Source organism: Neofelis nebulosa, chromosome 14 (genome assembly GCF_028018385.1).
Source record: "Neofelis nebulosa isolate mNeoNeb1 chromosome 14, mNeoNeb1.pri, whole genome shotgun sequence".
NCBI classification, from domain to species: Eukaryota; Metazoa; Chordata; class Mammalia; order Carnivora; family Felidae; genus Neofelis; species Neofelis nebulosa.
This window is the reverse complement of record NC_080795.1, coordinates 2,369,400-2,392,789: the sequence shown is the minus strand read 5'-3', so window position 1 is coordinate 2,392,789 and position 23,390 is coordinate 2,369,400. Positions and strand designations below refer to the sequence as shown.

The following is a 23,390-nucleotide window of genomic DNA, read 5'->3' as shown; positions in this document are numbered from 1 at the left end:
ATTTTCAGCATGAAAAAGAAATGCTTATTATGTAACATGGTCATGGGGTTGGCAAACACTGTTTGTGTATCAGATGAATAGCTTGTACATCTTAAGCCCAGGCAATATCATATGTCACATATACTTCAATGAAGCTAAGAAAAAGATAATAATAATTTACAAAGGAAAGATAAATCCTTATTTGTTTACAAAAATAAAATAATTATTAATTTTAAAATGTTCATTTTGGGACGCCCGGGTGGCTGTCAGTTGAGGGACCCACTTTTGATTTTGGCTGTGGTCATGATCCCAGGGTCATGGGATGGAGTCCTGTTTTGGGCTCCATGCTGGGCTGCTTGGGATTCTCTCTCTCTCCCTCTCTCTGCCCCTCTCCTCTGCTTGTACTCTCTCTCTAAAAATAAAATTAAAATATTTTTCATTTTGCTGGAATTAGATAAAAGCAAATTTAAAAAGTGAGCTTTTTTTTAAAAAAAAGATAAAATTATAAGAGCTATGTAAGAAAAGTGAAGATTGTTACAGACGTTCCCTGTGCTTTTTCATTCAAAGTCTTTCCCCTTAGAATGGAATGTCTGTGAAAACTCAGGTCATATCTATTTTATTTATTTCTGAATCTTGAGAATTTTGCAAATAGTAAGGCTTTAATTAATAAAAATTAAAACCAATTAATTGAATAAGTGTTGACATGTCTACTAAATTAATATATGCTACTCAGCATCTTTTAGGCTTCACGGCAATTATCTGAAGATTCCCATTCAACAATTGTTTGCGATCACCCTTTTTAAACTGAGATAAAATTGACAAATAATTTTGTGTAAGTTTAAGGTGTACACAAATTGATTTCATACACGTCTGTTTTGCAACATGATTACCAACATATTGTTAAATAGATCGCCATCATGTCACATGATTACCAAGAATTACTGTATTAGCTCTTTTACAGTATATAACACAGTATTGTTAACTATAATCACAATGTTGTGTATTAGATCCTCAGAGCTTATTCATCTTCTAAAAGCAAGTTTGTATCTTTTTTTATTTTTTTTTATTTTTTTTAATTTATTTTTTTTTTTAAATTTTTTTTCCAACGTTTTTTATTTATTTTTGGGACAGAGAGAGACAGAGCATGAACGGGGGAGGGGCAGAGAGAGAGGGAGACACAGAATCGGAAACAGGCTCCAGGCTCCGAGCCATCAGCCCAGAGCCCGACGCGGGGCTCGAACTCACGGACCGCGAGATCGTGACCTGGCTGAAGTCGGACGCTTAACCGACTGCGCCACCCAGGCGCCCCTGTATCTTTTTTTAAAGTTTATTTATTTTGAGAGAGAGAGAGAGAGTGCTAGCAGGGGAGGGGCAGAGAGAGAGGGAGACAGAAAATCTGAAGCAGGCTCCATTCTGTCAGCACGGAGCCTGATGTGGGGTTGAACTCACGAACTGTGAGAACATGACCTGAGCTGAAATCCAGAGTCAGATGCTTGACCAGCTGAGCCAACCAGGTGCCCTTCAAGTTTGTATCTTTGGCCAATATTTCCCCAATACCCCAGTCACAAAAATTTTGGTAACTACCATTCTACTCTTTGTTTCTATCAGACTGTCTTTGCGGATTCCGCATGTAAGTGAGATAATACAGTATTTGTGTTTCTCTAATTTATATCACTTAGCATAATAACATCAAGGTCCATCTATGTTGTTGCTAATGGTATGATTTCCCTTTTTTCTCATGGCTGAATAATATTCCATCATGTGTATGTATATGAGTGTGTGTGTGTGTGTGTGTGTGTGTATACCAAAAACATTCCTTTTTGTTTCTGCTAAAGGACAGGTGAGGTTTTAATTGATTTAACAGCATGCAGAGAAGGTCAAAGACTATAAAAGGAAAATAGTATCTTCTAGGGATAACGAAGATGATGATTTGGTTGAAATAGCAGAGTAGTTCTGTACAGTCATATCAGTCCAGATTGATAAATCAATTGAACACATATAATAGTGGGCCTTAAACTTCAGTCTCATAATTTTGAGAACATTGTGAAAACAAGGAGGATCAAAGAAAAGCATTTTGGAGCAGAAAAGAAACTCAGCCACCCAATTCAGCAAATGAAAAGAACTGTTTCTACCACGTGATAATTTCTGTTGTAAGTGCTGGAGTGAATACAAAGAGGAGCAAGAAACAGTTTCTAAATGAGAGCGTTAACACAACTTTCAGCGCCACGAATCTATGATAAGTAGCTCTAATTGGACAACTATTCTGAGTGCCAATGCTGGAGAGATGAAACATGAGAAAGGAAGTATGCGTGACAACTATAAATGTACACAAATGGGACCTAAAGAAGAGGTGACAGTAACATTGGAGGGGCATGATAGAAAAAAGGATGTTTGAAGAAAGGCATTGTAACTTTCCGCACAATTAATCATGCGTAGTTTACAGGCTGAGCGTGAGTTTCTTATGTACATTTCTTTTATTTTCCTTACTAGATCACAAGACTACCTGAAGGTTGGACATCGTATATTAAACATTGCCTCCCTTGAAAATGCTTACCAGAGTATCTTATGAATAGTAAGAATTGAAAAGCACTGCTTAATTCATATACATAATATTTCAGTGCTTTGAGTTGATCAGGTTGGGATACATGTAGACTCTGAAAGAAAGTTTGTTATGAGAAGAAATATTTAGAGAACTGTTTAATTGGTGAGATTGCAGAAAGTTTTCATTTATCGAAAAAGGAAATATAAAATTTGGAGAAAAGATTATATAAATTTTATGTTTAATATCTATTTTGTTACATCAAAATCTGATTATAACTAACAGAATAATTAATTACTTCTTTCTTAATTGGCAATTTTAATTAATATTTAGTTATACCTTTAATTAATTTAATATTTTAATTAATTCTGAGATTAAACTTAATTAATCTTTAAATAATTTAATATAATTTTTAATATTGGCACCTTTAATTGATGAGTTGTATTTGAAAGAAAGACCAAGGCTCAGTCGGTTGAACGTCTGATTTTGGCTCAGGTCATGGCCTCACGGTTTGTGAGTTTGAGCCCCACGTCAGACTCTGTGCTGACAGCTCAGAACCTGGAGCCTGCTTCGGATTCTGTCTCCCTCTCTCTCTGGCCCTCCCTGCTCGTGCTCTGTCTCTCCCTCTCTCTCAAAAATAAATAAACATTAAAAAATTATACTGAAAGAAAGACCAAATTTCTTCCATATAACAACTTGAAAATTGTTAGTTTAAATGCCAAATGACGGTAACAATCCATTTAATGTCTTTCAAAATATACCCAAAACAATGTTAACTCCTAAGGCAGTTTCTCTTTACTCAAGCTAGACTAGAGATATTCATAAAATTTCAGTAGTATATGTACATAGATCAGAGTCTTTTGGGGCTTGAAGTCTTCAGATACTTATTCTTTTTTGGAGGTTGAGTTACCCCTTGGGCTTATCACAGCAGTTCTAGCCTTCTGAAGTCAGTGCCTCTATCACACACACTTTGAATTTGTACGTAGAAAATGGGTGCAAAGGCGGTTGGTGAGAAAAGTTGTCAGGGACCAAGTATGAGATTTTCGTTCAAACAGATACTTAGGGAACATGAACTAAAAGACATACATTTGTTGATCTTCATCGGATCAAACGGGTAGGAGTTGACAAAATCTCCTACATCATTTTGCTAATGGGTGAAGCCCCCAATTAATCATGCACAGAGAAGCACACACTGTGCTGATAAAAAATGTGTATTGCTCCTTCTTCAGGTCTGGAAAACAGCTATTACCCCTTTCAAGTAAATGACTTTGTTGAGAGTAAGAATACACAGAGGCAGTAGATAGAAACTCTAATGGAAAATAAACCTCTTAGAGCAACCTCTCCCATCTTTAACGAGAGCTACATTTCCATTCAAACAGGTTGTCTTTAGAAAGAATAAAATTCACTCTGGAGTGAATGTGCAAAAATAAAAACAAGTAAATTTGGCTTTTACAGGGTGGCTGACAGCCTTGGGGATAAAATATGGCTTCAGCTGCCAAGACATTCAGCTGATTTCAAAATTTGACCAAGGATATTGGGGCAAACTCCTTGTCTTACAATGAAGTCGTAGGATCTCAAATGTATGCAGAGCAGACAGAATTATGGATTCAAAAGTTTTCCAAAAGTGTATAGCGAACAGCTCTATTTGTGTTTATATCTCTCAAGAGGATAAAGAAATTAAGTGCCCTCGACAGGATTTTAACCTCCAAAGATAAGCTGGTTGAGCTTATCTCCTGCTTATATATGTAACTTTTATGAAATTAAAGAGGCTATTAGCATGAAAACTAAAATTTGAATTATTTTCCCCTTTACACTCCCATACTATCCTTTTTTTTATTCCCATGCTATCCTTAAACTCTCATCTATTATCACAATTATTACACATTGATAGTGCAAAGCTCCAGAATCAGACACAGCTAGATTTAAATATATAGTCTGGAACATACAAACTCAAGATTGATGAGCTTCAGGAAGACACTTCTTTGTACTTTAATTTCTTTATATTTAAAATGTAATAATAAGAAAAAACGCTAAAAATTTTGTGTTGAGCATTAAATGAATAATACAACTTGCACCCTCAAAAAGTAGCATGGCTATTATTACCCAATGGGGGACGATACATTTTTTATTAATATGGAGTCAGTATAGAAATGCATAATACATTATATATATATCTTAAACACTTGAGGTCAGTTGCATTTATTGAACAATCCTCAAAAGGTTATACTGGGACGTTTTCTTACAAAGAAGAAAATGTACTGGAAATGTGTGGCATTTCATTACTTACTCTTTAATATTATGCTTTCATATTAATAAATTATCATTGGCATTTGAGTGTGAATTAGTTTTATCATTTCTCCCTTTTTTGTTGCTGTGAGAAAAATTATATGTTAGAGGTGGTTCATGTGCTAAGAAGATACCAATAAAGGAGGTAGAAAGCAAAAGAAAGAAGGTGGAAATCAGACAAACAGACATTCTCAGCCTCTTCCTCTGGAGTCCTCCTAAAAGCATCCTGGGGTCCAGGAGAGCCACTGGGGCCCTGGGAGCATGGCCAGATACAGCTGGCCACAAGTACAGATGTCTGTGTACCCCTCCAAAGTGTCTAAAGTGATGCAAACTTTACATTGGCTCTTTTGATCCTTGATTACTTTAATAAAAATAATTTTTAATCATACGGCAATACATACGCTTCAACATGTTTCCCAGAGTCAGAAACCACCATTCACACTGTAGAAACTACTCAAAATGGAGACAACAGGAAGGGAAAATGGTGTACAAGACTGACTTTCGCAACTCAAACTTGCAAAGTGACAAAAAACATTACAGCAGCATCCTATGTGCAGAAATTCTGGTGTTATGAGAAAGCACAATAATTGGGATATAGGCAAATTATTTCAGTCCATCAGGTTCCATGAAGCTGTCCTTAAAAATACGTTACAGAATGTGATGGTGTTTCTAATATTACATCTATAAAGTCCAGCTCTGAGGAAGCTCCATGGTCAAAAGAGAAAGAGGGTCACATGCCAGACGAATTTTTTAAAGTTCTTTTTAGGATTGCCTCAGCTTGTTGCCAGCCTTGTGCTGCTGGTCAGTCTGTGTATGAAAACAGAAACTATTATAACATTTTTTTTTCTTTTGGAAAAAAAAAAGAGACAATACATACTTAAGATCTTATCAGATATTTGAATTTATTGTTTAAAATAGTCTATGAATGAGAAGTTACTTTGCATACATAAAATATATATGACCCAGGTAATAATTTTGCTTAATGAATCTGTTTTCTTTAGTAACAGTAGTTGATCTAACAGTAAATACAGCCCAGCTCCTTTGTCTCTTACGGGTAAATGAGTCAATTGCATTTATCTACACACTTTTTTTTTTTATGTTTATTTATTTTTGAGAGAGAGAGAGAGAGAGAGAGAGAGCAGGGGAGGCGCAGAGAGAGAGGGAGACACAAAATCCGAAGCAGGCTCCAGGCTCTGAGCTGTCAGCACAGACCCCGATGCAGGGCTCAAACCCACCAGACGTGAGATAATGCTCTGAGCCTAAGTCGAATGCATTCAGTGGACTGAGCCACCCAAGTGACCCTTATCTACAGTCTTCTAATGTCACTCACTTGGTGGAGGTGCGGAAGTCAGACATGGCTAGCCAATGGAAGATAAGAACCCTCCCTCCCTCTTCCTGTTCCTCCTCCCCCTCTTTTTTTGTTTATGATGCTGTTTGCTCAATATACTTGAATAGCATAAGTGTGTTAAAAGAACTCACAAGCTAACGGGGTTAAAGATGACAGAGTCCTTCTTTTCTTAGGCTGGGATTGTGACACGCCCTGCCACAGATAATACCTCATTTTTAATCACTCCATGATTCAAATAACTGACTTTTTATGAATTCTTCCCAACTTGTTCTTTTTGTAATTTTCAAAACCTAAGGTTTTTTGTTTATTTCCATAAGCTCCAAAATACATTTTCTCCAGTCCAAACCTGAAAAACATCCTCCTCACGGTAAAAAAAATTTATACTTTACTTTTTGCTTCTAATCTGCACAATTCTTCGAGGATAGAAATTTCCAATTTTTTCTGATTTATACCAGACAGCCTAAAATATGTCTCTTTTCTTCTTGTTCAGTTAACAATACTTCTGTTACTGCATTTAGTCTATATTTTATTCTAACAAGAGCAATTACCCATTACTGATATTTTTCTTGCATAAATTCTCAAATATTCTATTTTTTAGTTTTAAATCATTTCTTCTTTATGTATACCCTAAAAATTCTTCTTCTCTATATATGTATTTTATACACAGTTGGTGAGTAGAATTAAATAGGAGAATACACTTTTAGCAAAAAATATTATTTCTAATAATTTTTTTTTATATTTATTTATTTTTGAGAGACAGAGAGAGACCGTGCATGAGCAGGGGAGGGGCAGAGGAAGAGCAAGACACAGAATCTGAAGCAGGTTCCAGGCTCCGAGCTGTCAGCACAGAGCTCAATGCGGGGCTCAAACCGCATCCCTCAAACCGTGGGATCATGACCTGATATCTTTCTTTCCATCTATATACCATTTATTTTTTTCCCTTTTATATATATATATATTTTTTCCACATTTATTCATTTTCGAGAGACAGAGAAACAGAGCATGAGTAGAGGAGGGACAGAGAGAGAGGGAGACACAGAATCTGAAGCAGGCTCCAGGCTCTGAGCTGTCAGCACAGAGCCTGCCGCAGGGTCTCGAACCCACAGTGAGATCATGAGCTGAGCTGAAGTCAGACGCTTAACAGACTGAGCCACCCAGGCGCCCCAGTTCTAATAATGTTTAAGCAACTTATTATCAATCTTGATTCCCTGATCCAAATTATTGTGTCAAGTATGTTACCCAAGCCATAGTAATTTACATATTTGCCCCGGTAAGAAATGATGCACCGGAGGTCGGCCAAGTTTCTATTTGTCTATGTTGTTTCCAGAATTCAAATTCCAGAATTAAATATGCTTTCAATTGCAGAGTTAGGGATAATATGGAGTTTACACAGAAATGAAAATGCTTGGTCTGGAGGTCAGTAGCCCCCAGTCTAACTTACCCGTGTCCACTCAATGGCACAGAGTGGACAGAGCTCTGAAATGATGATTGCTGCTACCTCAGCTCTTACGACTGCTTTTATGTGTATTACCACTAAATACTGCTAACTGCTTAGTAAATTAAGGGATTGTTTATTTTTGAGCACTATTCATTCTTAAAGAAAAATAAATGCTTTATTGATTATGCATTGAACTTTTAAGTCATTCTTCTGAAAGAAATTAGAATACTAGAAATTTTAAAGGCGTTCACAGTAATTAAATGTGAAGTTGTTTTGATTTTCTGTGGTTTATTAAGATTTCTGTTTTTAAGTTTACTGTTGTGTAGCTTTTGTTTTTTGAATTATGTAATTACTGACAGCATGTTATTTCTTTTAGGTTTAAATTGCATTAAAGCACTGGTATGTCTTTATCGATATTCTGTTTCCAATACAAACTGAATATATTCTACATAGGTACAAAGAAATCAACATGAGAGTAAAGCCAGTTTCCCCCAGTCACCGGAGTGATGTAAATGACTTTCCTTCTGTCTTTCTGAGTAACTTTACAGAAGCACTTTGGCAATAGTAAGGAAGATGGTTGTACATGTTATGAAGTCTTTGGTGTCTAGAATTATGTAAACTGATGTATGTGATGATACTCTGATGTTGTCCTTCCCCCATAGTCTAGCCTTCTGTCAGTGCAGAACATTTATTTGGCCAAACTGAAATGTATTTCTCAGAAGACAGAGAAAATTCTGGGCTTATACAGAACATCTCTAGGGACAGTACTGAAAATATTTCCAACCTATCTTGCCATGACTTTGGTTGTGGCCAGTTATAGATCCAATTGCTGGGATCCAATAATGGCTTTTTACTTAGAAAATGGTTCTTTATTCCCATTTCCTAATATCTCATCCGTTCCAACTGCTTCTTAGATTTTCATATCTTATCCTTATATATTTGCAATGCCTCGTTTAAAATTAGTTTTGTTTTCAAACTTCACATAAACTGGTTTATAAATGTATCCTCACATATGATGTTATGTATAATACTGAAAATTGATAATTATATTCAGGTTCACCAGGCTAATATCGGTAAATTTTACAACTATAATTTTTGAAAAGCCTGTTCTAAACCCACCTGGCATGGTATGCAAATACATTTCTTCCACTGTGGGAGACAGCATATCCATGGTCCACTAGGGCTAGAAGAAGATATTTATGATACAAATAGACAACAGAAGTCTCATACATAGACTATGATTTATTTACAAGAAATTCTACAAAGTAGTTAGAAAAACAGGATATTCACTTAAAAATGGCAGAAAAAGCTTGATTAGGAACTTCAAAAACAGCACATTAAATTGTTTATTTTAAAAAGGTTATTCAATGTTATTACACATTGGAGAAAGCATATAAAAGCCTTACTGATTTCCTAGTATGAACCTAGGAGAATGGGCAAAACAAAAAGAGCAAAATATACTTTGCTTGTGGAAGACTCACTGTAAGAAAACCAACAGTTATGATTCAATTAATATGCTCAACAAAAATACATACGTATATACATCAGAAATATGCATAATAATTATTGTCGAATTGTTGGTAAAAACCCAAGTGCAGAGACGATGCAAAGGTCAACATCGGAGCAGAATGCCTACATATACGGCCTTATAGAACTGTGGTTCTTAACATACATGGGGATACTCTGCCTGTGTCTCTGTGAAAGTGCAAACCCTCCCCTTATATGCATCGAAATGGGAGACACTCAGGAACACAATACTGAATGAAAGAAGGCAGACGCAAAAGCATATACATTGATAATTCCATTTAATGTAACTTCAAAATAAGCACAATCAACCTAAGCTGCTGCAAGTCACAAGGGAAAGTGTTCTCCTTGAGAAGTGAGGGGCTGAACATGGGGAGGGAGCATGATTTGAGATTCTGGGCAGTGGCCAATATCCCACCTGGCTTCACAGGTGGAAATTACTCCTTGGTGATAATTATTCATTGAGCTGGACATTTACATTTTGTGCACTTTTCTGCGTCATATTATAGTTTAATTTAATAAAGCCAAAACCCAACATTTATTTTTGCAATGCAGCTGTGGATTTTCTTGAATCTCAATTCACATACAGCCAAACTTCTTACCTGAAATGTTTTCAATGGCAGTTTTCTTTCCCGACTCATCTCTTTTTTCAGACCTTCAGAACCTATCTCAAAATTATTATGAAGACCGAAATATAATTAAAATAATACTCTAAACATTTCTGTACAGCAAGAGGAAACAAATATACATTCCATAAGTAATGATGTTTCCTAAACTTTCCTTCCACACTTCCTTATCATAATGTTTCAATGTGATATTTTCATTTTCCTAAATTGCTGCACATGTCAGAGATATTATCTTCTCCTAAAGTGTGGATTTATTTCCAAGTGCTTTGTAAAATTTATGAGGAAATATAGTTCAATTTTATGAGGAGGCTCATAGAACTCTCTGCCTGAATACCACTTCTTAAGACAGTAATTAACTTGCATTGACAGCATGAACCTATCAAGATTACTGACAGTTAGAATAAAAGTATCTGTACATTCACTTACACTCAGCCAGGACCTTTAAAGATACCTGCTTATCTAAGAATAATTGAATGACACGAACAGCAGTAATTTTGTTTCACATACTTACAGATTCTTCATCATTAGGCTAAATAAGCTTCTCAAGAAGTTGAGGAGAAATTACTGACTTAATATGTAAGCTTTTAGGGAGGGCGAAGATATTGTATTTTTTGTATTTAGTATGTAATGGATACTCAAGAGTATCCATTATTTATTATTTTTATTATTTTTGTATTAAAATTTATTTATTTATTTTTGAGAGAAAGAGAGAGAGAGAGCAGAGAGGGGAAGAGAGAGAGGAAGACAGAGAGAATCCCAAGAAGGCTCCGCACTGTCAGCAGGGAGCCCCACACAGGGCTCATGCCTTGAGTCCAAATTAAGAGTCAGACACTTAAACAACTGAGGCACCCAGGTGCCCTCAAAATGTTTTTAAAGACAACATAGCCTCCATGTTGTCCTTCAATAAACCCTGTTTATTTTATATTTCTAATTCCTATTAGCCCTTTTCTTCTTATTATAACATTTACATCTGGAATGCTTTAGATGGTGGTGTTTAAGAGAAACCAATTGGAGACCAGTTTTATAGCATCTAAAAATACAATGACATCTCCGCATTTCATAGGTAGCTTACTCTTTTGTTCTCATCAAATTCTGTTGACTGACATAAAATGCCTTTCAAATATTTTCTAACATGAAGATTGGGGAAAAGAAAGCAGAGTGTTCATGAGTCTCCATCCCGGTTCCAGTATGGACGGTTTGCTAAATGATCCAAGGAGAAGACGGTGGCTTTCTCTTTTACTAGAGCAAGTAAAGGCTTGAGTCCAGCTGTGGAAACAGGGCAGGAAGGTCACTTCCTCGCACATCCCCATCCTTTCTCTTTTCTGATGGCTTTCTGGTATCACTATTGGATCCAATGTTTTAATTATTGTTTAATCAAGACTAGCCTTAGATGAGCCTGGGCCTGGGCCTGGGTTGGCAGGGTGGGTAATGTGATTGGGACACTTCATGCTTAGAATATTCTGGGCTCCCCTCGCAGCTTAACAAGGACTAGCCAGTTTCTCTAGAACAGTTGTCAGTGACAGGAATATAAAAAATACTCTTGCAAAAGACAAACCAGAACAACTGACAAGATCCCATATTATTCTCATAGATGACTGAGACCAAGAACCTCTCGCCATGTTAGCTGGGCTTTGTGGGTCTCCAAAACTTTTCCATGTTGCAGGATTTTGTTGCGTCTCCACTCTGAGGAGTCACACATAATATTTCACTGACCGTTTACCTGCAGTAAAGTAACGTACACCCTTTGCTGTGTGTCTATAGTATTATAGTCACATTTGTAAAAATCCTGAGTTTAGCCAGGAGACAATTTTTAATACATTATACAATGTTTCCCATGTAGATCCTGTTTATTTATACATATTAATCAGATGATATACATAAGGTATCAGAGGCTTGAATATTAATTAAATTTCCAAGTATACTATGTATAATTTTGATCAGAGCTTTGATCAAGGTTGTATTCCTAAAGGTTGTATTCATAAAGATGTACTGTATGTTATAAACTTTTAGATTTTGTCATATAAAGAAGCTAGGAATGTTAGGAGTAACTTTTGGATTAAATCTTATATTCAAATTGGGTAAAACTTCACGACTTTACAATACTAGGGCATTTTTCTTCAGCAATTAAAATAAGAATGCTGAGAATACGTGAATTGTCCATTAACTAATATTCTAAGTGATTGCTATAAATTTGAAAGATATTGGGAATCCCCATATGACAACCCTGGTCCAAGAAACTAAATAAATCATACAGGGCTTTCCAAAATTGTTTTTCGTCAGGTGTTTCCAAGGAAGCCCAGTGGAAGGGAATCTGCATTCACCTTGTACTTGGGCCCTCATCTGGCTCTTCTGAGTGGGTTTGTTGTGCCTGTTTTTCTGAAGGAACTCTGTTCTTTCCTAGGCAAGTCAAGTGGCTGCACCATATGGTCCGTCGTGAGCAAGTTTGCTTCTCCTGAATATCAGAAGAAAAACATGACCTGCTGTTGTCACAAGGAAGGATTTCACCTGACACTTCCTGTCTGGATGCCTTACATGCTCAATTTTTTTAAATCTACTTATTTATTTTTTAATTTACATCCAAGTTAGTTAGCACCTAGTGCTATAACGATTTCAGGAGTAGATTCCAGTGATTCATCTCCTATGTGTGACACCCAGTGCATCCCAACAAGTGTCCTCTCTGACGCCCCTTACCCATTTAGCCCACCCCCCCCAACAACCCCTCCAGCAACCCTGTTTGTTCTCTGTATTTAAGAGTCTCTTCTGTTTTGTTCCCCTCCTTGTTTTTATATTATTTTTGCTTCCCTTCCCTTGTGTTCATCTGTTTTGTATCTTAAATTCCTCATATGAATGAAGTCATATGATATTTGTCTTTCTTTGACTGGCTAAGTTCGCTTAGCATAATACCCTCCAGTTCCATCCACGTAGTTGCAAATGGCAAGATTTCATTATTTTTGATTGCCGAGTAATACTCCTATGTGTGTGAAATGCATCTTCTTTATCCATTCATCCATTGATGGACATTTGGGATCCTTCCATACTTTGGCTAATGTCAATAGTGCTGCTATAAACATTGGGGTGCATGTGCCCCTTCGAAACAGCATACCTGTATCCCTTGGTAAATACCAAGTAGTGCAAATTCTGGGTCATAGGGTAGTTCTATTTTTAATTTTTTGAGGAACCTCCATACTGTTTCCCAGAGTGGCTGCCCCAGTTTGCATTCCCACCAGCAGTGCAAAAGAGATCCTCTTTCTCCACATCCTTGCCAACATCTGTTGTTGCCTGAATTGTTAATGTTAGCCATTCTGACAGGTGCAAGGTGGTATTTAACTGTGGTTTTGATTTGTATTTCCCTGATGATGAGTGATGTTGAGCAGTTTTTCATGTGTCGGTTGGCCATCTGGATGTCTGTGGAGAAGTGTCTATTCATGTCTTTTGCCCATTTCTTCACTGGATTATTTGTTTTTCGGGTGTTGAGTGTGATAAGTTCTTTGTACATTTTGGATACTAACCCTTTATTTGATATGCCATTTGTAAACATCATCTCTCATTCTGTGGGTTGCCTTTTAGTTTCGCTGATTGTTTCCGTAGCTGTGCAGAAGCTTTTTATTTTGATGACGTTTCTAGTTCATTTTTGCTTTAGTTTCCCTTGCCTCCGGAGACATGTTCAGTAAGAAATTACTGTGGCTGAGGTCAAATAGGTTTCTGCCTGCTTTCTCCTCTAGGATTTTGATGGCTTCCTGTCTTACGTTTAGGTCTTTCATCCATTTTGAGTTTATGTTTGTATCTGGTGTAAGAAAGTGGTCCAGGTTTATTTTTCTGCATTTCGCTGTCCAGTTTTTGCAGCACCATTTGCTGAAGAGACTGTCTTTATTCCATTGGATGTTCGTCCCACTTTGTCAAAGGTAAGTTTGCCATATGATAGTGGGTCCCTTTCTGGTTTCTCTATTCTCTTCCATTGATCTGAGTATCTGTTTTTGTGCCAGTACAATAGTGTCTTGATGATTACAGCTTTGTAATACAGCTTGAAGTCTGGGATTTATGATGCTTCCAGCTTTGGTTTTCTTTTTGAGGATTGTTTTGGCCATTCAGGGTCTTCTATGGTTCCATACAAGTTTTAGGATTGTTTATTCTAGCTCCCTGAAGAATTCTGGTGTTATTTTGATAGGGATTGCATTGAATATGTAGATTGTTTTGGGTAGTATCACCACTTTAACAATATTTGTTTTTGGAATTCAGGAGAATGGAATATTTTGCCTTTTTTTGTCTTCTTCAATTTCTATCATAAGCTTTCTATAGTTTTCAGTGTATAGATTTTTCACCTCTTTGATTAGGTTTATTCCTAGGTATTTTACGGTTTTTGTTGCAATTGTAAATGGGATTGACTCCTTGACTTCTCTTTCTGTTGCTTCATTATTGGTGTATAGGAATGCAACTGATTTCTGTCCTTTGACTTTATATCTTGCGACTTTGCTGAATTCATGGATCAGTTCTAGCTGGTTTTTGGTGGAATCTTTTGGGTTTTCCATATAGAATATCATGTCATCTGCGAAGAGTGAAAGTTGGACTTCTTCCTTGCCAATTTGGATGCCTTTTATTCCTTTGTGTTCTCTGACTACTGAGGCTAAGACTTCCAATGCTATGTCGAATAACAGTGGTGAGAGTGGACATCCCTGTCGTGTTCCTGACCTTTTGGGAAAAATCTCAGTTTTTCTCCATTGAGGCTAATATTAGTGGTAGGTCTTTCATATATGATTTTTATGATCTTGAGGTACTATCCTTCTGTCCCTACATTCTTGACAGTTCTTATCAAGAAAGGATGCTGTATTTTGTCAAATGCTTTCTCTAAATGTATTGAAGGGATCATGTGGTTCTTATCCTTTCTTTTGTTGATGTGATGTATCACATAGATTGTTTTGTGGATATTGAACCACCCTGCATCCCAGGTATAAATCCTACTTGGTCATGGTGAGTAATTCTGTTAATGTATTATTGGATCCAGTTGGCTAGTATCTTGTTGAGGATTTTTGCATCCATGTTCATCAACAAAATTGTTCTATAGTTCTCCTTTTTGGTGGGGTCTTTGTCTGGTTTTGGAATCAAGGTAATGCTGCCTTCTTAGAATGATTCTGGAAGTTTTCCTTCCATTTCTATTTTTTGGAATGGCTTCAAAAGCTGTTCTTCTTTAAATATTTGGTGTAATTCCCCATGGAAAGCCATCCGGACCTGGTATCTTGTTTTTTTGGGAGATTTTGATTACTGATTCGATTTCTTTACTGGTTATGGGTTTGTCCAAATTTTCTGTTTTTCCTGCTTCAGTTTTGGTAGTTTATATGTTTCTAAGAATGTTCCCATTTCTCCCAGATTGACAATTTTATTGGCATATAATTACTCATAATATTCTTTTATTATTGTTTTTATTTCTGCTGTGTTGGTTGTGATCTCTCCTCTTTCATTCTTGATTTTATTTATTTGGGTCCTTTCCTTTTTCTTTTTGATCAAACTGGCTAGGGGTTTATCGATTTTGTTAATTCTTTCAAAGAACAAGTACCTGGTTTCATTGATCTGTTCTACTGTTTTGTTTTGTTTTGTTTGGTTTGGTTTGGTCTTGATATCATTGATTTCTGCTCTAATCTTGATTATTTCCTGTCTTCTGCTGGTTTGGGGTTTTATTTGCTGTTCTTTTTCCAGCTCTTTAAGGTGTAAGTTTAATTTGTGTATCTGAGATCTTTCTTCCTTCTTTAGGAAGACCTGGATTGCTCTTATTACTGCCTTTGCTGCGTTCCAGAGGTTTTGAGTTATGGTCATTTTTGTTGGCTTCCATGTCCTTTTTAATTTCATCTTTAACTTCTTGGTTAGCCCATTCATTCTTTAGTAGGATGTTCTTTAGTCTCCAAGTACTTGTTATCTTTCCAAATTTTTTCATGTGGTTGATTTCAAGTTTCATAGCGTAGTAGGACCTCAATCTATTTTTACTTGTTTAGGGCTGATTTGTGTCCCAGTATGTGATCTATTGTGGAGAATGTTCCATGTGCACTTGGGGAAAATGTATATTCTGCTGCTTTAAGATGAAATGTTCTGAATATATCTGTCAAGTCCGTCCAGTCCAGAGCGTCATTCAAAGCCATTGTTTCCTTGTTGATTTTCTGTTTAAATGATCCATCCATTGTTGTAAGTGGGGTGGTGAAATCCCCTACTATTATGGTATTATTACCAATGAGTTTCTGTATCTTCGTGATTGGTTTACATATTTGGGTGCCTCATGTTTGGAGCGTAAATGTTTACAGTTTGTTAGATACTCTTGGTGGATAGACCCTTTAGTTATGATATAATGTGTTTCTTCATCTTTTGTTACAGTCTTTATTTTAAAATCTAGCTTTAAAATAAAACTATTTTGTCTGGTATAAGTATGGGCACTCTGGGTTTTTTTGTTGTAGTTGTAGTTGTTGTTGTTTGATAACTATTAGCATGATAGATGGTTCTCCATCCCCTTCCTTTCAATCTGAAAGCGTTTTTAGGTCTAAAATGGGTCTCTTGTAAACAGCATATAGATGGATCTTGTTTTCTTATCCATTCTCTTACCCTATGTCTTTTTATTGAAACAATTAGTCTATTGAGTGAATACTGAAATATCTGAATTTATTGACATTATGTTGCCTGTAGAGTTGGAGTTTCTCATGGTGTTCTCTGGTCCTTTCTAGTCTTTGTTGCTTTTGGTCTCTTTGGTGTTTTGTTTTGTTTTATTTTGTTTTGTTTTTGTCTTTTCTTCCCTCAGAGAGTCCCCCTTAACATTTTTTTTTGTGAGGCTGGTTTAGTTTTTGTTTGTCTGGGAAACTTTCCATCTCTCCTTCTATTTTGAATGACAGTCTTGCTGGATAAAGAATTCTTGGCTGCATATTTTTCTGATTCAGCACATTGAATATATTCTGCCACTCCTTTCTGGCCTTTCAGTTCTGTGGATAGGTCTGCTGTGAACCTGATATTTCTTCCCTTGTAGTTAAAGCACTTTTTTCCCTTGCTGCTTTCATGATTCTTTCCTTGCCTGAGTATTTTGCGAATTTGACTATGATATGCCTTGTTGATGGCCAATTTTTGTTGAATCTAATGGGAGTTCTCTGTGCTTCCTGGATTTTGATATCTGTGTCTTTCCCCAGGTTAGGAAAGTTTTCCACTATGATTTGCTCACATAAACCTTCTATCCCTTTTTCTCTTTCTTTGTCTTTTGGAACCCTATGATTTGGATGTTTTTCCCCCTTTTTAATGAGTCACTGAGTTCTCTAGTTCTTATATTGTACTCTTTTGCCTTAGTCTCCCTCTTTTTTTCTGCTTCATTATTCTCCATAATTTTGTCCTCTATATCGCTGATTCTCTGCCCTGCCAAATCCATCCTTGCTGCCATGACATCTATTTGAGATTGAAGCTCAGTTATAGCATTTTCAATTTCATCCTGACTAGCTTTTACTTCTTTATCTCCACAGAAAGGCATTCTAATCTATATTAAACCCCAGCTAGTATTCTTATTATCATAATTCTAAATTCTGGTTCAAACATCTTGCTTTTATCTGTGTTGATTAAGTCCCTGGATGTCATTTATTCCTATTCTTTCTTTTGGGGTGAATCCTTTGTTTTGTCACTTTGAAGGAAGAAAAGGAATTAATAAAGTAAAAAATATAAAAATTAAAAACTTAAAAACAATAGAAAAATCAAATTAAGGTTCTAGCTTCTAGATGTGTTTTGGTCTGGTTGTTGGAAGAAGCTTGATAGAATAGAGAAAAAAGTGAAAGAAAAAAGGGAAACTTTTGCAAATTTGAAAAAATGAATACCATAAAATAGAATAAAATGAAACTATGAAAGTAAAATAGAATTTAAAACATTTACAAAAAAGTGAAAAAAATAAAGTAGAAAAAATAAAGAAAACTCTTTCTTATAAAAACAGAAAATAAGGGGGCACCTGGGTGGCTCAGTCAGTTAAGTGTCCGACTTCAGCTCAGGTCATGATCTCCCGGTTCATGGGTTCGAGCCCTACATCGGGATATGTGCTGACAGCTCAGAGCCTGACCCTGCTTCAGATTCTGAGTCTTTATCTCTCTATGTTCCTCCTCTGCTTGCTCTCTCTCAAAAGTAAATAAACATTAAAAAATTAAAAAAAAACGGAAAATAAAAATATTTTTTTCTCTTTCTGTATTCAAGAATAAGGAAAAAAAAGGAAAGGGAAAAATATCAATAGATGGACAAGCTAACAGAATGAAATCCTACTGAAATTACATCCAGTTTCCCCTAAAAGTCAATCTGTGAAGCATTTTATAGTCTGTAAACTAAGCAGGGGAAGAGACTTGTAGTGTTCCTCAAGAGTGCAGTTGGCCCAGTTGGGTGGGGCTTAGTGTAATGGTTCCATTCTCCACTAGATGGCACTGCTTAGCTTACTGGGGTGGATTGTTCTGGTGTGTGTAAGCATGTATGCACACGTGCAGGAAGGGTGAAGATGACATCACACAGCTACCCAGTCTCTAGTTTCAGAACTCTGTGCTCTCCCCCACTGGTATCCAAGCACTCCTCCTTTGTCTCAGTCTTCTGCCCACTCCTTGCTTCTACACAGTCTGTGACCAAGCCATCAGGCTGAGAGGCAGCACCTCCTTCCTGAGTTTTATTTCAGATGGGGCTCTTTCACAAGCCCTCACTTCTGAGGGACTGGGGCTTTGACCTGCTCATACCCTCTGGGGAATGGTCACACTGAGCAATGCCCAGATGCCGGCCCACCCCAGAAAAAGTTTGTGTGATCATGTAGCAGCAGCATTTCAGGGATTATGGTAACTCACAACACACATCTGACACCAGGCTTGACTCTTAATGTCCTTGTTCCAACACAAGCAAATGTGGTTGTTCTCTGGAGTCCGCTGGGACTTCGCCTACTGAGTTCTGTGGTTTAAACTGGGCAGATTGCTGTGTTATCCTCAAATCAGTTTTCTAGGTGTGCAAGATGATTTGGTGTTGATCTGGCTGCATTTCAGGGAGGAGAGATGCAAAAAACTTTCCATGGTCCCTTCCCACTTTTTATATTTTTAAATAAAGAGCTATATTCTTTGTGGAACTAATTACATTTAGAGGAAAGCATATAACATTTATATTCATACATACCCTACTCTTTGTGCATAATACTCAATGAATATGAAAATATTTCAGACAGAACATACTCGTATCATGGCAGAAATCTAGGCATTTATCTCTCATTTGGGAAATATTATGCACAGGCAAACACAATATTTTCCATAATTATATTGTTTCCCAGGCAATGAGACAAGGAAAAACACTGTGTATGTAATGAATACACCAGCAATTTTTAGTACTAAGGAAAGAATTCATATATAATAGTGAGATTCATGTCCATTATGAAATATAACAGAAAGGAAGTGTTTTGGTCAAGACTATTCTAAAGATAATCTGGCTCATTGACTTTTATTACAATATGTGTTCATAATAACAATATATCATTCATTATTATTATAAATAAATGAGGCTCTGTTAAGAAAAAAAACTACTCAGTAATTTGATGACAAACAAATAAGAAGTAGACTAAATAAAACAGGGACAAATATACAGGTATGTTTCATTAAAAAAAACCCAACTCAGTAGAAAGGCAAAATGAAAATAGGATTACTCTAGTGTATTCAGAGAATGCAATGTGGTCTGATAATGGGATAACATTAAATAAAAAAATTAGAACAGTAAAAAAGTATGTTAATAGCCAAAATGCTAGCATAAATTGCAAGTGATTGGTAACATGGACTTTATGTCTTAGGGCTTATTAAGAAAGTGAGAGCAAACTAAAAAGTCTAAGTCTTGCTTTTCAGCACAGTATGGAAGTTTGGCCCTGCACTACAATTCTGGGGTGAATATCCAGGGGGTTTGACAAGGAGTCTTAACCTTGCTGATCAGAACACTTTCCCCATGTCATGCAAGCTGATGGAATTATTATACTTCCTTTCCCTTTATTGCCAGTCATGTAATGTTCACTCTGTGCATGTGGGACTCAGTATTACCCCATACACGTTAAGGGTCCTTTATGCAGATTTTTGAGCTTGTTTGCAGGGTCCCTTCCTCTTTATAACTCCAGCACTCAAATCCCATCCACCTGTTCCTCCCCTGAATCCTCCCCTAACAGTCCTGGACTCAGAGAGGCCTTGCCTCTCTGCTTGGGGTTGCCCCTGAATCTTCCTGCTCTGTCCCATGGTCCAGAGCAGCCTCTGAGAGTGAGTAAGCACTGTTGTGGGTTCCTTTTCTTTCTCTTACTTATAGCTCACAGTCCTGTGTGTGTGTGTGTGTGTGTGTGTGTGTGTCTGGTTTGATATGTGGAAAAAGTTTGAATGTGTATTTCACCCAGTGTTTTTGTTGTTTACAGTGGGAAGAAAGATAATGCCATCATATCTAGGACCACCCCATTAAAAATGAGAAAATCCAAACTGGAAGCATCTATCTGGTTTTTTTTAATTTATTTTTGTAGAAGTGTCTATTAATGTAACATTAGGTATGTTCTGACAAAATGGATTAAAAGTTTCATACCGTCTATAGTTGTTGTTTGTTTATTTTGCTCTGATCAAAGTAAAATAACTAAATCAGCTTTAGTAAATTCATGTAGTGTCAGTGTATGTTTTTAGCACTTCAACCCTTCAGCAAACCTCTACTGATAACTTGGAAACAATTTTGTCTCCTAAAAATTACATTTCAAACATAAAAGCATTGTGGTAATTGTTGGGCAATGTCATCGAAGAGAGGTGATTGATCTTTGGGCTGCCCCCAGGGAACTCAGAGGTTCTCCACCCCTTCCCCTGTCCTTGCAATGTGGGTTCCACTTGCCTTTCCCTCTCTCAGAAGCTGCTCTGGGACAGAGCCTTGAGATATTGAACACACCTGCATGGTGTACCTGACTAAAACTAAGGCCTCTTTATAAACCTGAGATGCTGAGGGCAAGTGTGGGGATCTATTTATCTAGCTGCCCCCCAAGACAAGCATGATGTGTAAGTTTTCTTGGTTTATTAAAACTTCCACCTATGAACCTGGAGCGGCTGCTTCTTTACTCAGCCTCTACCTGCCTTGTCCTTATGTTGGCTGGTTTGAGATTGCACCAAAGAAGCTTCTGAAAGGGTTGCAAACTGACACTAATATGTCAAAATTATAGAATAAATTTCTGGCCTGATAATCTTTATATATTCTGGTTAAGATTACTGTAATTACGCTGGCCTGATAATCTTTACGTATTCTGATTAAGATTATTGACATTTCCAAAGAAAGAACAAGATATTCTGAAGGAGGACTGATTATTTGTAAAAAAAAAAAAAAAAAAAAGAAAGAAAATCAAAATAAAAGGTAAGAAATTTAGAAAAAATAAAGAAAGAAAGGAAGAAAGTAAAGAAAAAGAGAAAGAAAGGAAGTAAGGGAGGAAGAAAAGAAGAAAGAAAAAGTATATGTAATCACGAAGGCAAAATGCACACTTTTTCAGGACAGGGAAAACTCTGCTGGCTGACTAGCTTTTTATGGGATAGACCATGTTTCCTGTAATTACTGATGTACCAGATTATTTTATCTGAAAACATGAAATGATCCAGTCTGTCAGTCAAGTTTGTTACTGGTTTGCTTTCACAAAACTTTACAATCATGATTTAGCTTCCCATACATGTCTATGTGCATGAGACAACCATATGGGTGCTCTTCCCAGAACCACTTGGCTTCCTTTTGAACATTTTGTGCACCCCCAAAGCTTCTGTGAGAGTTTGCTCCCAGCAGCAAGTACCTGTAACTCGTTCTTTCTGGAACGCTACCCAAGGGGAATGGGAGGCTTCATCAGCTGTGTGAATGGAGAACAAAATTACTTGGGAATTTGCATCCTTACAGGCATGAGGCTTAACTGGTAAGTGACAGGTTGCAATAACAGGTGCCCCAGATGCCTTATTCCTGGGCGGGACAATTCGGAGGTTGGGCACACTCCAAATTTCCTGCGAGTCTCTGACAGAGTACCAGTAGTCTCCCCACTTCTCTGTCCCATTTCCTCCTTGACTCATTTCTTCTGGGAAACTTTTGTAATCACAGATTATTATCTCTGGGTCCACGTCTGAGGAACTCAAGCTAACATATCCCTCTCTTTAGAGAGAGAGAGAAAAAAAGGACTATACCATAGTGAGACTTTGAGTCCATGCTATGTAAAACATCCATGTGAAATCAATAAATAGACATGTAGGTTTACTGTACCAGATTTACAAATTAGATTAAAATTAGTCCTAACCTGAAATATTTTCTAAATTTAGGTTCATAAGCCTCAAAACTATATAAAGGCAAGATCCTGGATAATGATATATTCACAAGGGGAATAAATCCTTATGGGTGCTTTGGAGAAAATTCCCCGATCTAAGGATCTCTCTAAACCTTTTTGATTCTGTATAAGCCTTTTTTGTTCTTTGATTTTCTAAAGAACGTTATTCTTTGGGTTTATATTCTACAAACTTTAAATGAGTAAACTGCTACATGTCTATAGAAAACTCAATATAATCTATCTGTTCAATAAGATCAAGGGAAATTATGCCTGTATTACATATTACATTGCAGCAGTGGTTTGCATATTATCAAAGTAGATCCCATGTGTGTAAATCACCACAAATATCTTCATCATCATCATCATCATCATTATCAATATCTGTCTGTATTTTTATCATAATTGGTCAAATAAAACATTATGGGAAATAGCAAATAAGAAAAACCTAAATATAGCTAATCAGTATTTGTATATATTATTTATGTGTATTAATATTTAGAATTTTTTATACTTTCTGTGAAGAGTCAAATTCTGATATTTTCATTTTGGGTCTAACATCCAAGGTACAATCCCATCAGTTCCACAGAGTGGTCCCTAAATCCTGGGGCCCATTTCAGTAATTTCTATCATATGATTTTGGAACATTCAGTCAATTAGTAGCCTAGAAGACTCAAAAGAATATTTTGAAATCTATTGATTCTCTCTCATCATATATTTATAAATGCCTTCTAATTTCTAATTGGCCAGTGCTTGTTATCCCCATAGAAAATGTTACTGGCAGAACATTAACCTTCCTTTACTCACTCAACAAATACTGACTAAATGTCCATTATGTGTCAGACATTACACAATGGGCTGTGGCAAACAGAGAAACACACACACACACACACACACACACACAATAAAAGGAAAACAGAACAGGCAGAACTTGTCCTCAAATAGCTCGTGATCCTATGAAGGAAACAAAAATGTGAAACCAAAAGGCAGTAAGATAAATGCTATGGCAGTGCTAGGGAGAAAATAATTTTCATCTCCACTTTGGTATTTCAACTTTATGTCACCCAATAGGTCTGTTTAGGGAGCCATTAGAAATCCTTCTTCAATGTTCTCATTTTGACAGAGCATATTCTGATCACACTGTCACATTCTTCATGCTCCCAGATGTCCTGCTTAACTTTATTGTCCTGATTTTTAAGGATCTCGTATCGTTCCTGAAGGAGCTCTAAAGATTCTCCATTTTGTGACAGACTGCAACTAAAAGAACCGTGGTGTAAAGGCCATAAGATTCATCAATATGCAGATGCTACCAAGAAGCCTCACATTTGTAATAAAAGTCTTCAATCCCGCAATTT

At 36.6% G+C, this 23,390-nt stretch overlaps 1 pseudogene; it reads right to left on the bottom strand.

Annotated features, from left to right (window-relative positions):
* Positions 1-21,790, bottom strand: part of LOC131495055 (protein DBF4 homolog A-like) — a 42,222-nt pseudogene extending 20,432 nt beyond the window's left edge.
* Positions 21,791-23,390: the final 1,600 nt, after the last annotated feature.